General features: G+C 33.0%; 1 protein-coding gene across 2 annotated transcripts in view; it reads left to right on the forward strand.

Moving 5' to 3' along the window:
* The first annotated feature begins 788 nt into the window (after positions 1–788).
* LOC119636507 (phospholipase ABHD3) overlaps positions 789–11118 on the forward strand; it is a 19487-nt gene continuing 9157 nt past the window's right edge. For both annotated transcript variants that reach the window (XM_038031880.1, XM_038031881.1), the window contains exon 1: positions 789–1102. The gene's annotated coding sequence lies outside the window, so the exon portion shown is untranslated. The remainder of the gene's footprint in view (positions 1103–11118) is intronic.

The raw sequence follows: 11118 nt of genomic DNA on the forward strand, positions 1-11118 counted from the left end.
ATGCATTTAAAATACTTTGTTAGTATATATAAGATATATATATGTATGTTATTCTTTTTAATGGTTTTAATAGTTTCCTAATTGTTTCTAATTTTTTTCCCTTGACTTGGTCGCTTTCGCTCTTCTATCATCACCTCTAGATGTTTAGTTTTTTGGAAAATAAGCAAACTAAACTCATTCAATTTTACAAGTATGGGATGATATCATATCTCGCGCTTCCGTTCTAGTTTACAGAAATTAAGAATTTAAAGGCGCGTTTACATAGCGAAAAAATAACATAATAAGGAAAAAACCTAAAGAATCAATTAATCAATACTTCGGCAAGAACAATAATTAAAAAACCGCTCAAAATTATATAAAATTAAATAAAAACAATTGGCTTTAAAATTTGAATTTTATAACATTCATGCCGTTTTCTATCAAAATGAAGCATTCACGAATGTATAAAAAAGGTAGAGAATTCTGTATACGTTTTTAAAAATTCCAAAATTTCGTACTATAGAAAAATTTCGTATTAAATTCACTTGAAAGGCTGTGTCGTAAAACAACAATTCTAATAATGGAAATAACAATAAAGTTTTCTCTTAAGCCAGCCGGCAAAATAAGTAGAGAGCGAGAGCAAGAAAGTGTTTTCTCTCCTTTTTTCACTTTTGTTTACTCTAAGAAGAGAAATCCTTCGATTATTTGGCCACAATAGTGTCTTGCTGTTATTGTTATTGCAAAATTTTGCATGCTCTTAGTTTGAATTTAGTTTTCGAATGGGAAAGATGTAAACGTAGTGAATTGAATAAAAAGTTTAAATATTCCAAACGGCTAGCTACACACATAAAAAACGAAAAAAAATTTTCATTAGAAAAATCAAAAAAATTCGAGTGAAATCTTTTTGATATTTTAATACAAAAAAAAAAAATCGAGTAATAAAATATTTCTTCTTATTAGTGTTAAAGAAGCTTATGTAACGTAAAAGAAAAGTGTAAAATTTTGTTGTGCGATTTTAAAAGGAATAAGAAAAGGAGAGAAAAAGGTCGAATTTGTGATTTCATTAAGATATATTAAAGTACACGTTGTTAACGATTTTGTTGGTTTACGGAATTTCCTTTCGGTATGATATTTCAAGTTTAACAAAATTATAAGCATAAGTATATTAAATGTTTTTCTTTTTTAAACATCTCACACTAAAGGTTTTTTAAGCAATTAAAAGCCAATTTTATGACATTCTCAATTATTGATTTAACGCTTGGATGATGGTCGGTTCATTGGTGAACAGACCCCCTTATATAGGCAACATAATTAGAAAGAAAGCATAACCACGTGTTTGCGAAATTGTGTGCGTACACTTGACAAAAATTCCATCAAGTGTGTATGTTGTATAAAACGAAGCAAAGAGCATAATAAGAATAAACACATTGTTACTTACGATAAAGACTAAGAAAGTCCGGATTACAACACAAAGTCGAATTAATCAAAATATATTGAAAAAAAAAAAGAAGAAAAGATTATCTATAAATGCATTCTATTTATATTTAAACAAACTATACCGTTTGTATATAATGCCAATTATTGATTATAAGAATAAAGAATAAAAAAAAAGAGAGATACCCTCAAAGATAAGGTAATGTTTATTTTATATTACACTAATAAAGCACTTGATGTTGTACACGAGTTATAAAACATACATACATACACACATGCGAACGATTACAAGCACGTGATTTAAGTATGCAATTGCTCTCGTTATATTGTAATAATATTGCTTAAGAATCTTTTTGCAGACACTCTACGCCCGAATCATATCACCGTGGCAAACAAGTCCTTAATCTTATAATAGTATTTATAATTAAAAAAAAAGAAAAATACATTAAATTTTCGAGATATTTTCGTGGCAATCATTTTACATTCCTTTTTAAATTGTCCAAAACAATTATCTAAGATATCATATAAAACAAATCGACATTTGAATTGCATACATGTAATATATTGTAGAGTGCATTGTGGCATTCTGCAAGAAAATTGAAAAATTATTTTTATATTACAACAAACATATGCTTTCTGAGCCCACAAGTTTTGTCATTTCTCTGGTAATACCCTTATGCCGTTGCTATCTAAGTTGTTCATCTCCATTTGAGTATTAACGTTAAAAGGAGGTTAAAAGGATACAAATCCAGTCTTTTACTAAGTATTCATGGCCATGTTTTCTGGCAATTTGGTCATGCTATGCGGTGTAAAACAGAACACTCTTAGCAATGGTCTTAATGGCAGCATTTGCTTATATTATAATATGTTATGTAAATCAAAATAATTTCAAACAGATCGTAATCCGAAAAGTTTTTAAGGGAAACTCTTTTTGGGCCGAAGGTAACTTTAAAATGTTTTTTTCAAAATTTTTTCGTCTCTAAACTTGAGGTACATAAGGTACGACAAGAATAGTTCAGATGAAAGTAATATGAACGGTGACATTAATCTTTTGGTGTATGCAGTGTTTGCCGATTGGGGGAGCCATAGTAAATAAGAAGATCGGTCAAGGGCCATGCTATTGACCTGTTAGACCGTGAACCTGAACTGACGTAAAGTCTATGCTTCTCATGAGAATCAATATTTCGATATAACGAGGCGTCACGACGAACTCAAACCATAGATCATTCAGTTTCGTCAGAAATAAATGACAAAAACACATGTGCCATTTTATGTAGAAATTCTTTATCACGAGACAGACTCGTACACTTCGCTTAAAGGACAAATTCTTTACCAGGAGTCAGACTCGTGGTTATAGGCCAAAGGGTCAACGAGATGAGAGTTGAATGGAATATAGCTAATTAACAATAAATAAAAATTTTTATCCGAAAGTAATATTAAAATAAATTTTTCTAAAAATCATTTTATTTCATTTTTATTTTTTATCCTCCGGTGCATCTTATAGCCCGAAAAATATGGTAAGTAGGATCATATTGGTTGATTTCGTGCATTTTCCTTTTCTGCATAGCTCGAATCTAGTATCTAATGAAAGACATTAAATGATGGAATTGCTGGCGTCGATAAGACTCCGCAGCGATTTCAAGAAGTCGCTCTAGAGACGGCTTCAATAGTTGAATTGAAAATTATTTGTGTAAAAACATTGCTATTTTGAGAAAGACTATAAGTATCTTTCTCTTTCACTCTGTCTCTCTCGCTCTATCCCTCCGTTCCTCTTTATCTGCCTCTCCGCGCTTAGATCTAATCAAAATTGAGAATTTCCGGAAGTTTTTTGACAAAAATGAATTAAACGATGAACACAAACAAGTACATGTAAAGAATAATATGGCGCGTGAATAACATATTCATGTAAAATCAAAATAAATACAAAATTTTCATTCGTAGTCTGTTCAAGTATGATGAGTTAGCTGCCAATTATTAGTGAGTACGCTTATGTACACTGATTGGTGAAAATTAATTTTCTTAGATCGCTTGTATTAGATGTTTGCAACAATTTTGATCACTTTTTCACTTGAAAAAGGCATTTATTGTGGAAAATTGGCGCAATATCAAAATAGTTTCCATAATTTTCTACAAAATTTCATAATATTTGTGGCAAGAGGGCGTTAATAGGTCAAAAGAACTTGTATTGACTTGGTAGCGATCCACTCTCGACCCATTTTCGTACTTCTTCAACTTCGCGGATCCATGCGTCAGCCAGGTCATGCTGCATTGACCTGAGCAAGTGGTAACCGGGCGTTGTTATGTTTGGTGAATAAGCTGAATAGGGCAGCGCTTCCTTTTCGAGCTGCACTAGCGTGTCCTAAACAACTTTTGCACGAAGTAGTCAATAATGGCACGTTCAGCCAATTCGTGTCGCCACTTTTAAACAATTGGGATATGATAGAGCAGCATCACCCTAGGTCTCTGAATGTGTTTGGTAAATTTCGGGAGCAGAGTACTTCGAGTAAACAACAAAGGTAATGAATTTGAAAGAAGAAGAACTTTGAGCGCTTCATGAGTAGCGTTGGCCTATGCTGAGCAAATTACTAATTTGAAATAGAAAGCTTGATATTTTATGCATCAGGAAGGTCAAAACAATCGACCCGTTATGTATGTTAATTGATACTTACCCTTTCGTCGCATCATTTTCACCTGTAGAGATTGCTGATCAAAATTTTTGCAAACACCTAATCTAACATAAAAAAGACCAATGGAATTGAGATTTAATCTAAAAAAAAAAAAAAAAAAAAACAAAGAAAATAATTTGATCATAATCAAAAGAAGCAGAATCCAGTTAATAATATTAAATATAATTGATAATAAAGTAAAAACAAGAGAAAACATTACGTCATAACAGCAAAATTAGACTGCTTTTGTCAATCGTTTGAGCATATCGTTGCAAACATTCTGAAATCATTAATTTCCATAATCAACTGGATCTTAAATTCTAAAACCAGTTTGACGTAAAAACGTTCATCATTAGAAAATTGAGCATTTCGTTTACCTTAATATACACTTTTATGTAAAAAATAATAAAATTAGAACATAAAGCGACTGTTGGACTGTCATCTTAAAAAACAAGTTAGAACATTATAGCCGGATAAGGCTGACCGTTAAATGCCTTATACCACATTATCTAACATAATTCTTATCCTTGTATGAAATTGAATGCCGTTATGGGTCAATTTTCATCACATTACACATTAAAACTTGGACTTTTCTGCTCTACAAATCATTAATTCTCGTGAAAATTGTTATTACCGTAGTCTCAAATTTTGTCCAGTTAATTTATTTTATGTTTATCGTATGAGTTTTATTTTTCGTTTAATGAGAAGTGTCTCTCTGCGCCGGTCTAAAGTTTTCATGCCAACTTAGAAATGGCGAAATACTACTACTTAGTCGCTTCTATCGACACATTGTGAAAATTGCAGTGGATGTGATCGAAAAAATGGACCGATCCGAGCAATTTTCAACAGAGTTCGTCCTTGGACCAAAACGCGTCAAGAATTGCGAATTATAGCTTGAACACAAATTTAAATGAACAGACGGAGAGGCGAACGGGCAGGCTTAGATGAATTCAGATTATGATTCTGAATCGATCGGTGAACAGAAATTTACATGGACAGACAGTCTTAGATCAATTCAGATTACGATTCTGAATCAATCGATATAATAAGAGGTCTTAAGCCTTTCTGCGTGTTACATACGTCCGCACTAACTTAATATACTTTGTATCACAAGTGGCGTAAACTAAGAGTTGCCTTAAGCATAGAATTTTGCTGTAATAAAACTTCGTCCAGTCCCGAATATTTTCGTTAATGAAAACTGTTGGTGGACTGCTCGCTACTTTGGCCAAAAAAAACTTCATCATGCTCAGAATATTTTTACATCCATCACTGAACGATGGGGAGTATATTAATTTTGCCATAATAGTTGCAACACCTAAGAGAAACTAACTCTCCCTTCAACAACTCTATAAAGTATATATATTCTTGACCAGCATGAAATTCTGAATTAATGAAGCCATGTCTGTCTGTCGGTGTGGTGCTTGTTAATGGGACTCCCCTGGTCGCAAAAATGAAGATATCGACTTCGAATTTGGTAAAGACATTTAAAGTTTTTGTTCACAGTTTGGTATTGAAAATGGGGGACACCGCAACCTGGTCGACTAATTTTTCTTAATAGTACGTACCAGCGATATGGATATCAAACAAAAGGATTTGGAAAGTAAAATGCAATAAGCTAAGTGTGTTAAATCTAAATTAATTACGGTGAACACCAAAGACAAATTTATTTGAACAATACCTTTTAGCGAAGTAAGAGGTGAAAGATAAATTTTATCCCATTCATGTTTTTATGACCAGAAATAAAAGAAAGGAGCATTAAAGATTTTAATGGTGGTGGGTATGTGAGATTCAACCCCAGACGAATATAAAATTTCTTACTTGTTGATATTAATTCAGATATAAATGAGTCAAGCTTCCAATTCTCTGAATTGCTTTCATGGTCGCCGATCGCTTGATAGTTTTTCATTTAATGGTAAATTGAAGCTCGACAATGGAACTAATCAAAATCAAATACAAATATGGCCACAATCTATAAACAAATTGAAACAATCGAAATAAATTGTGTTTTCAACTATAATTCAAGGGCTCACCATTTTTTTTGTTCTACGATTTCTTCGTTCAGCTTAAGTAAATTATGATAATCCATTTATATTTATTAGAAGTATTTCAAAGTTTAATGTAATGTCGGTGGGCCCAGCAACAATTTTCTTCTTAAACTTATCGTATAGCTATTTATATATTATTTTAAATTTGATTCGACTCACTTGTATAATGTATATAATTATACCGTAGGCCACTTGCGATGCAGTGTATATTAAGTTACTGCGGGCGTATGTGACAGCCAGAAGAAGGTGGACTAAAGATAGACCCACCTTTTATTATACCCGTCCATTTAGAATCATTTTGTGAATCGATCTAAGCCTGTCTGTCCGTCTGATGTCTGTCGATGTGTTTTTGCGGTCAATCTGCAGGTCGCAAGTTGAAAACTAATAGAAATGGTTCGGATCGGTCTACTTTTTCGACCACTTTTCGCCGTGTTAAGTCTTACTCTGGGGAAAAATTGAAATTTTCAAAATTTTTTAGAAAAAGTGGCTGAATGGGAGGATTCCAAATTGATGTGCAAGCTTTGGACTGGCTGTGTCAATTATTTGATCTCTCTCTCATACAAGCAATGGAGGCTTTATATGGTAAAAAGTTTGAATTACCAATATTTCATGCGGAAAATTAATTCACAATATTAAATTGACAAAGAAATCTACCTTACCGAATTTGGATCACGTAGACCTGGATTTTGTGGATACCACCGCACGTAAGGACTCTCTTGATACGTAAATTCTTATATGTCAAAATCGTCTAATGGTTAATTTTTTTACGATGGAAATTTGTGTATGATAATAATTAAATAAAAAAATGAAGCAGACCTAATTGGAAACATATGGGTTTAGCTCTTCTTCCACTCTAGATAAGATATCTCATGAGTACTGAACTCTTTGGAAAAAGGCTTCAATTTTAATATTTTATAATAAAGATTAATTCATAGATTAATTCATTTTTGAATCCTAGTATGCGTAGCCGCTATCGCGAAACGTAAACTCTTATATGCAGGGAAAATCAAATCTTCCAATGTGCGAGCTTTCATGAAAATAATGTATACTTTTTGGAGTATTATTGCCAAAACGAGCGAGTAACTGTTCTTACCCAAGGCGTTTAAGGTATGTAGTAATCGGTGTTGCCCGACAATAATGCTCTTACTTGTGTACTCCTGACACTCTGAGACGACAAATGTCGTCATAAGTTTAAATTTTTTTACAAGACATTTATTTATAAATAAAATAATAAATTGTTGCAAACAATTTGTAATTGATTTGATTGATAACAATCAACAAAAGGAGATGTGTTTTAGTTCAGATTGAATTTTGAGTGCTCAACGTCGGTCAAAGATTTCTAGATCACTTGCTTATGTTTGATATGGCTAAACAGAAGCAGCGCAAAGCTGCAGAACTCACGGTATTAATTGAAAGGAAGCAACGGCTTACATCGAATCTTTTCTTTCGCTTGCCCGCAATTGAGCTTAAGTAATAATACATAAATAAATTAGCGGCAGATTGCGGATTCATTTAATCGTGCTTGGCCGTAAACCCTCTCACTTTAAGAACCGTAGGCAATTCTTCGTTAATTGTGTGACCATTTCCCTATTTTCACCTGCATTTTTTTTTTTTTTTTAATTCTAATAAGACCAGGTGGTGTGTGGCGTGCATGTAATGTGGCAACGGTGAGAAAAAGGTGAGAAACTAGAAAAAGATGGGAAGAGGCCGCAGCCTAAAGTGGGAGTGTTTCCAATAGAAATTTTTACTGGCCCGTTAAAAGTTTCAGAGAGTAAACATCTAAATAGACCTGAGAAGTCCAGGTAATACGTTTACAATTATTACGTTATATTTATCTGACATTTATTACACACATCTGCTAGGATTAGCCAAAACTGATTTTCGACTGATAGAAATCATCAACTAACCGCTGACTGGCGGACGATAAAAAATGTTATGCAACTGTAAAGCATTGACATTTATTTTATTCCTAATAATTGCTTACCTAGCTATGTTTTTTCAACGAGAGTGGGTGCTTTTTCATTTTAAATTGACTGCCATGGGCAGATGAAGATTTCTCTTCACGTTGTAGAAGCATAGATTGCAGTTTGTATAATTAATGCTACTTGTCAATTCTTCTTCTTCCTCAGTTAGATTCGAGCCTTTTTTCATTGTTTCGCGGCGGCGGTACCTCGAGTCGTAGATAACTATTTTTACTTTTCAAATTGCTTTTACTTTTTCCAAATAAACGCTTAGTGTTTGTTATTTTATTTCAAAATTAATGTCCTTTTATAAATGAAATGAATAACCAATTAAAAGCTTTTCTTCTTTGCAAACAAATTCAATGAAAATATACGGTATGGGAAGAGCATTTTCGCACTTTCAATTCAACTCATTCGCCACCAAATGCAGACTCGTTGTTCGTTGACATTGTTATTATTATTATTATTATTATTATTGCGTACGATGTTCTCTTTACTCTCACTGTTATCTCTTAACATTATGCAGCATGCATGAGAATAAGAGAGCGAAAGAAAAGGAGAACGAGAAAGAGAGAAAGAAAAGAAAGTATTAGTGCACGTGCATCTGTTTTACAAAATTAATTTTATTTACTTATTGTGCTTACCTTTCGCATTAAATTTCACGAAATATTCCTTAAGTTTACCTTGAAATTATGCTTCGTTTTGTCAATTGTACTTTATATATATATATATATATATATGTACATATATATATTAAATATTTATATCAACAATATAATTAAGTTTATTAAAAAGACTAGGCTACGTTCTTTTTATACCCTACACAACTTATTGTACATAGTACATTAAGTCACTGCGGACGTAAGTAACACGCGAAAAAGACTTAAGATAGACTCACCTACTATTACACCGATCGATTCAGAATCATAATCTAAATTGATCTAAGCCTGTCGCTCGTTTGTCCGTCTGTCCATTTAAATTTGTGTTCAAGCTACAGTTCGCAATTTTTTAGATATTTTGATGAAATTTGGTACAGTGACGTGTTTTAACTCAAGGACGAACGCTGATGAAAATGGTTCGGATCGGTCCACTTTTTCGACCACTCCTTATGTAACGCCCTATTCCGGAAAGTTGTTATATAAAAAAAAAATTGCAATTTTCAAAATTATTCTGCAAAAATAGCTAAGTAATAGTATTGCGGCATTCTAAATTGCTATAAAAAATTTGAACCGACTAGGGAAATTTTTGAACCCTTCTTATATAATGAGAACTGAAGTTCATAAGACAAGAAGGCATAATTTTCAGTGCTTCAGGATGAAAATTATATTGTTATAGTAATTTAACCTAAAAAATTCAACGGTACCAAATTTGGACCATCTCGGCCTATTTTTTGGTTCCTATCCTAATAAGGATTTTTACGAGAAAAAGCCAAGTTTTAATATATAGCGATGGAAATCGACCCATAATGTTATAGTAATTTGATACAAAAATGAATACTATAAAGTTTAGACGATCTCCGATTATTTTTGGATCTAGCCCAGTGTAAGAATTAAACTTGTACTACATTAGGTTGCGTTTTGGGCCCGCTTCCCAACAAGATATAATTTTTGGGTTCTATAATAAAAATAAGCATTGCGTTAGACAATGCGATGTAAGGTATTTAATGATCAGCCTTGCTTGACTATAATGCTCTTAATTACTTTTGTATTTCAAGAATAGATCTGATAGTTTTTAGCTGTTTGGTGTGTCCATTTTACTTTAATTTCAAGCAGTAGGCATGTCCTTGCGATAAATAAATTCCCACAATAGTGATAAGTATACTAAATGGTGTGAACACTTCTAAAGACTGCATTCATCTTGCGGACAAATATTTCACAGTCCACGCAGGTGCATAGTACACAAAATTAATTAAAATTCCGTTTTTTAGTTTAATATGTGGATGTGCGATACGATTAATTTTTATACCCAGCCTGTAGCACTGTAAGGTTGGGGATAAACTCATTTTGTTTTTTTCCAAAATATATGTAACGCCCAAATGGGAACTTCAGAGACCCTATAAAGTGTATATATTCTTGATCAGCGTGAAATTCTGAGTTGATTTAACCATGTCGGTCCGTTCGTGTGTTGTTGGCACTCTCCTAGTCGCAAAAATGAAGATATCAACTTGGAACATTGGAAGTTTCTGCACGCTATTTGGTATTGAAAATGAACCAAATTGGTCAGAGCAGAAGCGCGTACTGGCGCTCAACTCAATTTTTTCTAATAAAAATTTCTGAATTTTTGCTCGTTATTCGCAAATTATTAAAGTCAGAAAATTGAAACTTTCCACATTTGCTTTACGCGACACCTTACTCTCTAGGTCTAAGAATGGAACCAATCCGACCGTGTCCACACAAAGTCGCGAATAATTAAAGTTAATTTTTTTTCACTTTTTTGAGGTTTAATTCTTGCTTATCATAAGGCAAACAAGACAAACGTTTAAAACTATTTAGCACACTCCTCAAATGAAGGTATATTATCTGCCTAAAAATGGGTTAATTTTAAAATGGATATAGTAGACATCGCGATTACATTTTTCCTACTAATACCAGCGATATGGGTATCAAATAAAAGAACTTGGAGAGTAGAATGTGAAAAGCATAGTTGTGGGTATGCGAAATTCGGCCCCCTCCCGAATAGAACTTTCTCACGTGTTTAAGTATCTCGCGCTTATCAAATGAGTTCACACACTGCGGTATTCTGCAAACCCCCGAAGAAAATTCCAAGCAAAATGAATAATTTCTAAACCCATTAATCATAGAGCATAGCACTACACTTAAAGTGTCAACGATAACGGAAGCAACAGCAATAATTGTAAGTGCACTTGGAAACCTACCTAGATATTCATGTTTATTTCCAAAGTGAAAATAATGCTAACTTTATTTTTCTTTCCTTTCTTCTCGCATTAGTTGCTAATTACATCCTAAGTCAATTGTGCGTAGGTTGTATTAAGTTTAACGAAATACAGTCACATGTTTAGACCGAGGAGGACAA

The sequence above is a fragment of the Glossina fuscipes genome, unplaced genomic scaffold (genome assembly GCF_014805625.2).
Source record: "Glossina fuscipes isolate IAEA_lab_2018 unplaced genomic scaffold, Yale_Gfus_2 28, whole genome shotgun sequence".
Taxonomy (NCBI): domain Eukaryota; kingdom Metazoa; phylum Arthropoda; class Insecta; order Diptera; family Glossinidae; genus Glossina; species Glossina fuscipes.